This window comes from Girardinichthys multiradiatus, chromosome 18 (genome assembly GCF_021462225.1).
Source record: "Girardinichthys multiradiatus isolate DD_20200921_A chromosome 18, DD_fGirMul_XY1, whole genome shotgun sequence".
NCBI classification, from domain to species: domain Eukaryota; kingdom Metazoa; phylum Chordata; class Actinopteri; order Cyprinodontiformes; family Goodeidae; genus Girardinichthys; species Girardinichthys multiradiatus.
Window position 1 is genome coordinate 23396988 of NC_061810.1, and position 6546 is coordinate 23403533.

Genomic DNA, 6546 nt, shown 5'->3' on the forward strand with positions numbered 1-6546 from the left:
ACCGAATCTTAGCTCAATACCTCATAAAGATCCTCATAAAAAGCTTGTTGAGAAATTGGCTTGCAACATACTTCAGTTTGGTTCCAGTTAATCAAAGTTGTTTTCTTGCTTCATAAACTAAACACTTTGCTTCATAACTTTAAACAGGTCATGTTTATATATAGGTTACGTGACAAAGTGGAAGTTGCAGCAGCCTTCACAGTCATTCATTCATTCTAAACATCATTGTAACAAGTAAAAAGACAAAGATTTTTAGGGAACACCTAAATTAACTTGATTGAGAAAATGTTGTGCACAACCTATAATAAAGATGAGCAAATTGTGCAAAGACGACTACGGCATAACCATGCAAATTATCGCACAACTAGCTGGGGGAGTAGCAGACAAAAACAATGTTAGTACACCAACAACAGGTAATGAGGGCTGAGTTTATTCAGAGTCGCTAATATCAATCATCTAAAATGGCCTTGATCATATCTGGACTTCACTAATTTCTTTACATGTACATGAAACAGACAGCATTTCTGCAAGTTAGCAGATTATCCCAATAGTGTCTCTCTTCATATTAAAATGATTTAACTGTAATAATTTTCATATTTCATAATCTGTCAGATGGACTGAAATTCATATTTTCTGATCGTATCAATAAGTCAATATCTAATTTGTAAATTTTCTGCAGTTAATCCCTACTTTTGTATTTCGAATCTTTATCAGTATTTTATTTTGCCCACTACATTTTACATTCCAGATTGTTACTGGTTTTTTGGAAAGTGAGTTGCACCTTTTCTCACAAGTCAGAGTTATTGCCAACACTGACAAGTATTTAGTACCAGAAGTAAAACATTGACAACTAAATAAAGTGCACACTTTGAGTCTGTGAAAAACAATAGGTCTGTGAAAAGTATGCCGAGGAACAAAAGAAGAAGACATAGGGCCTTGAATAATGAAAACAAAGAAAATAACAGATTGTGAGCAAGAGACAGGGAAAAAATCTTAAATTTGCTTAAAGTGTCACACAGTGTGACAGCTGGAATGAGAAAACAAGTAAACAGGACCAAAACAAAGTTATACCAGAAATTAAAATAACAGAATAGGCCCAGAAATGTCTGCACTTTGTCACCTTGCACAAAATGAGAAACAAAAAATAAAGTCGTGGCTAAGCGAAAACCTTAAATGAAAATAGGATACAAGTGTCACATATATTTGAGCAATGTAGGACAGCAAGTTTAGGAGCAGTTAAATAGAAAAAGATATGTAAAAGCAAAAGAGAGTTTCTCAGCACTGAACAGTGTTGTAAATCGGAGCCTTTAAATAATCTCTATAAGTAGGCAGTGCTGAAATTAGGCCTTAAACTAATATAACTTTAAGTTCAAAATGTAATTTAGAAGGTGCGCCACTGATGGAATTTAGAAAACTGGTTAACTGGAAACATAATACTTAGCCAATATAAAAGCCAGAAGGCATTTGTATCCTATAACAATTTATATCCAATTGAAAATCTGTTAACATCAGGCAGTCATAGAAAAAGTCTCAGTTAATCTGCTTCAGCATGTTTCTTTTTTGCAGATAATCTACAAAAACAGTAAAAAAATTACAAAAGAAAAAAAAAGAAACACCAAAAGGATAAATTTCAAAGACAAAAATTTTGTGACTGCTATTTTTAATTATATTTAACAGTAATCCATTTAACCCTCCTTGTTTTACAGTGTGTCAAGTGAATATCTTGATAGCTCTGCAGTCTTGATGTCTTAGGACTCCAAAGTTCAAAATCTTGTCCTGTTGTCTGATCGTATACAATGCAACATTTTGCTGACAAAAAACAATGCTTCCCTATGGCTATTAAATTAGCTAAATTTTGCTTTCTATTTACAAAAAATGAAAAGCAAAAATTAATTATGTATTTTAATAAATCATTTATGTGCCACTTCTCTTCCCATCTGTACCTGCTATGTGCCAATCCATAAATGAAAATATTAGACCCACAGCTAGAAGACGTAGACTTGGATTCTGCTGCATGATCTTTTATATTAGGTACATTTTCTCACTTTTCTCAGTTTTTTCTATTTCCTTTCATGGTTTGGAACTTGTACCATAATTTGTGTGGTTAAATGAGTTTTATCTGCACAAAACACTTTAGAATTAAGAACCAACAATAATTCATGAAAATGACAAGGTGTGCTCAGACCAAAGGTTTTTCTCTCTTTTTGGTATCAATTCAAAATACATATCTTATCTTTCAAACAAAATACATTGAAATGCATAAACATGTTGGCAATCACTGCAAACGCTAAAAAACCCAGATAAGATTTATGTACATCTTAGTATATTGGTAAAATTGATCTTTGTAAGCACAGATACAGTGATCTGTAACCACAGCCTCATTGTATGACTTCAAGCATATAAATATACCACAGCAACTTATTCAGCATTATTAGTGCTACACAACTCACTGCCAACTGCTTCATTATGCAAAGAGGATGAACAGATGTGGTGCAGTAAAGGCAGGAGAGAGGCGAACATTTGAAATAAACAGATTCTTCAAAGTGTGGTTTTGTTTATACTGGTCAAAGGTGTTCTCAAAGGTCTGGCAGGACCTCAGGTACTTAACAAGGTTTGAATAATCCATCGTCAGGAAGGAAATTTTAGTACATGGCTTACTCCTTGGCTTTAAAGCCCTATAACAGGAAGGTCCATAGGTTCTGGGTTGATTTTAATTCACAAAGACGAAGCTGTTTTATTTTAATTTTTAAACAATCATGTGTCTGTTATGTTAACCATTATTAAATATAATTCTTTTATCAAAGGTTTAACAAAAATAAACTAACAAAGTAAATATTTGTTACCTGTCATGGCATAAAGTAATGTTATTTAAATAGGGCTTCAATTTCTAAAGACTAAGTTTATAAGCTAAAAAAAATAAAATCAGGAAAAGTTCTATGAGTGGAACCCAATGTAGACAGGTAAGCAGAAGCAGCACGATGAGTAGAAACATTTAATTAAATAAAAAAAGAAAACTTACAGCCAGACATGGCAGATGCAAGCATGGACATGGGTGGACACGGTATGAGCAAAACAGTATTCACCAGCGAGGAGTAAACAACACTAAAGAGTATAAATAGTACAACAAAAAATTTAAAACAAGGAAACGGATTGGCATAATAACACAGGTGGACTGAATGAAGCTAATTAGAGTGGGAAGCAGTGGCATGAAAACACAATATAAACATGAAACTAGATCTAACAGAAATAATTAAAGGTACAAAGAACAAAACCAAAGAAATAAATGCAATACAACGTGATGTCATAATCTGCAGATGACAGGTTAGGTTTTGGGTTTGAGTTCTGTTTACCTTCTCTGCACTGTTTTCACTTGCTTTATTTCAGTTCATTCAGGTTTATTAAATTAGTTGTTTAGTTTTTGTTATTTCCATGGATTCCTTAGATGTTTTAGTTTTGTTATTTCTTCTAGATCTCCTCCCTGTTTATGTTCTTTTGGCAGTCTCGTTGTTTATCCATTTCAGTTCTCTTTGTTTTCTGTTTCTCCCTCCACTCACTGCTCATCATGTTAATTATTACCTCTCCGTTAGTTTCCTGCAGTCCCTCTTGCACCAGCTGCTTCTCATCCATTTCTGATTAGTTCCCCTAGTTCATTGGCTCATTTTCCACTCCTCCTAGGCACTTATACCCTCTAGTTATCATTAATCTCCAATGGTTCCTCCTGGAAACTACCCTGGTCACTACCCTGTTTGCTTTCTGGCTCCGTGTTCCTTCATCCTGTGTTCCTAATATCCTCCTGCCCATGTCTCACTCCTGCCTGTGTTCCTGTGGCTGGTCATTTTGTATGTCTTATTCTTATTATTATACCTTTTTCATCTATCACTACGCTCTGCATTTGGGCCCTACCTCAACACACATTATGACACATGACCCAAGAAAAAATGCTGAGAAAAATAATAAAAAAATAATCGAACTATAACCAAACACTAGAGAATCATAACAAAAAAGAGATATAAATTTAGTTTTACATAATTGTTGCTTAAGCTGAATGATAATTTGAACTACAGTTATTTTGAATTCATCATATTGTGTGTTAACAAGGCATGATGTGATTTCCAGCTGCAGCAGGAAACTGTGACACCAAGTCACTATCCTGAAGATCGCAAAGTCGCTGATAAAAAGAAACGATTAACAGAAGATGTGCTGTTGGGGCAAAAAGAGAAGAAATGGCATGGGCAAGATCAAAGAGAGTGTTGCAAACTAGTGGGAGGTGTGAAAAATTTAATGGAAAGCTTACAGATAGATGAAAAATAAGCCATGGAAAATGAGAAGGAGATTAATCGACAGTTGTTACGTTGAGGGTGTTTGGAGTGGAGGCTGATATAAAGAGGTGTTAATATTAATATCTTTAAAAGAAATTGTTAAATTAAGCCACTTTCAATCACTGGAAACAACTATCTCCAACAGTCTTTCATTGAAAGTGATGTCTCAGTATTGTTTTCATCACAAAACAAATATAAATGTATAAAAAATATAACATAAACACATTCTTACAATTGGAACAAGAGTTTGCATGAGGATAAGTATTAAAAAATTGCTGCATTTTAATCGCATTGTGAGCTGAATCTTGAACCACTCACCCCAACCATGCATTGCTAGGAATATTACAAAGAGAAGAATGTTCAAGTACAAGGTAAGGAGTGGAGGGATGCTACAATATTTTTTGACGATAATGTGTGAGTTTGAAAACACTCACTGGCAGCCGTTGTCTTGTTATTGTAATATTTTTATTATATTGTCTACGATTTGTATTTTTTAGGGAGATTATTTTATTGTCTTGTGCTTGCCTTATTTATATGCATTAGTAGGACTAAAATCTGTTTTAATTCATCTGCTCCATTTGCGTTCATTTTCTCTTTGGATCTAGGGGTTACCTAGCCCCATGGTTACACAGAATGTAAGCCTTTGAACCTGTGTAGGTCATTGGTCTTTACCAAACTGTCAGTTTTTGTTTATTTATTTATTTGTTCTTTTTAATAAAACAGGTGCAAATACTGTAAGAATTTTATTCTACGGACAAAAATATCCAATACACAATGACTGGGTGCATATGGTGTGATAGGGAGTTAAGAAAGGCTCAATATAAAGCTGGTCGGTTCCTGAATCACCTGGGTAAATGAGTCAAATCTTCGTACTGAATCAGGCAAAAAAATAGTCCAAGGTTTCCATGAACTCCTGCTATGACTGCTAATGAACTATGACTGCTAATGTTGGCTGCTATATACACAAAGCCAATTTCCAGACTAATGGAAAATCAGCAGACTCACCATTTTCACTAACTTTGTTAAATGCAGCCTTTCTAGAATGCTGCATTTGTTGCATTTTAAAAGTCTAGTCTCCTCAACAAGAGTGCAAAAATAATACAATAATACAAAACTCAAATCTGTTCTGGGCAGTGACCTGTGGTGCTGAGACTAAATAGAGAGGCGCCTCAAACCATTGTCCAGCATCAGGACCATCCTCTGCTTCTTGTCGCAAGCTTCTGAAGGAGTCGCTGTAAGAGGAGCTGGAGCCTTCAGGTGTGGGACCTCACTGACAGCATTCCTGCCATCTTCCAATCTTAGACAGAGGCACTGAAGCAGGACTTCCTCAGCATTTTTGATACGATCCAGCACTTTCAGTTGGCCGCTCCCCCAACAGCAGCTAAGTAATAGGCCTCTTCCGTCTGCTGCTTAGCCTTAACACCTGGCTCTCCTCTGCCTTAAAGGTATGGGCTTCATAGACATTTTTGATGCCTTCAGGGACAAGAGGCATGTTTTTGCAGCAGATAAACTTCACATCAATCTTTTATCTTCCAACATTTTATTTGGATCACTAGATTCCTAAGCTACTGCAAACAAAGACAAGCATCCACCTCTACTTGTTGGTTGATCAGACCAAGATTGATGCTGATCCATTCCCAGTCACTATCACCAGAGTTCCACTTTGAACAGTACTCCATTGGACTTGGATCCACAATTTATGCCAGCCCTTCAGTTCCTGTTATTGTACCCTCCAGAAAACACCAGATCAAGTAAGGTCATGGTATGAAATTACCAAATCCTCAAACATGTCATAATCCACAAATCCATATCTAAAAGTACACACTGTCACACAATACAGGTCCTTCTCAAAATATTAGCATATTGTGATAAAGTTCATTATTTTCCATAATGTAATGATGAAAATTTAACATTCATATATTTTAGATTCATTGCACACTAACTGAAATATTTCAGGTCTTTTATTGTCATAATACGGATGATTTTTGCATACAGCTCATGAAAACCCAAAATTCCTATCTCACAAAATTAGCATATCATTAAAAGGGTCTCTAAACGAGCTATGAACCTAATCATCTGAATCAACGAGTTAACTCTAAACACCTGCCAGAGTCTGGAGGAAGCCTGGGGAGAAGGAAATGGCAAAATGCCAGAGGTCCAGTGTCAAGTACCCACAGTCAGTGATGGTCTGGGGTGCCGTGTCAGCTGCTGGTGTTGGTCCACTGTG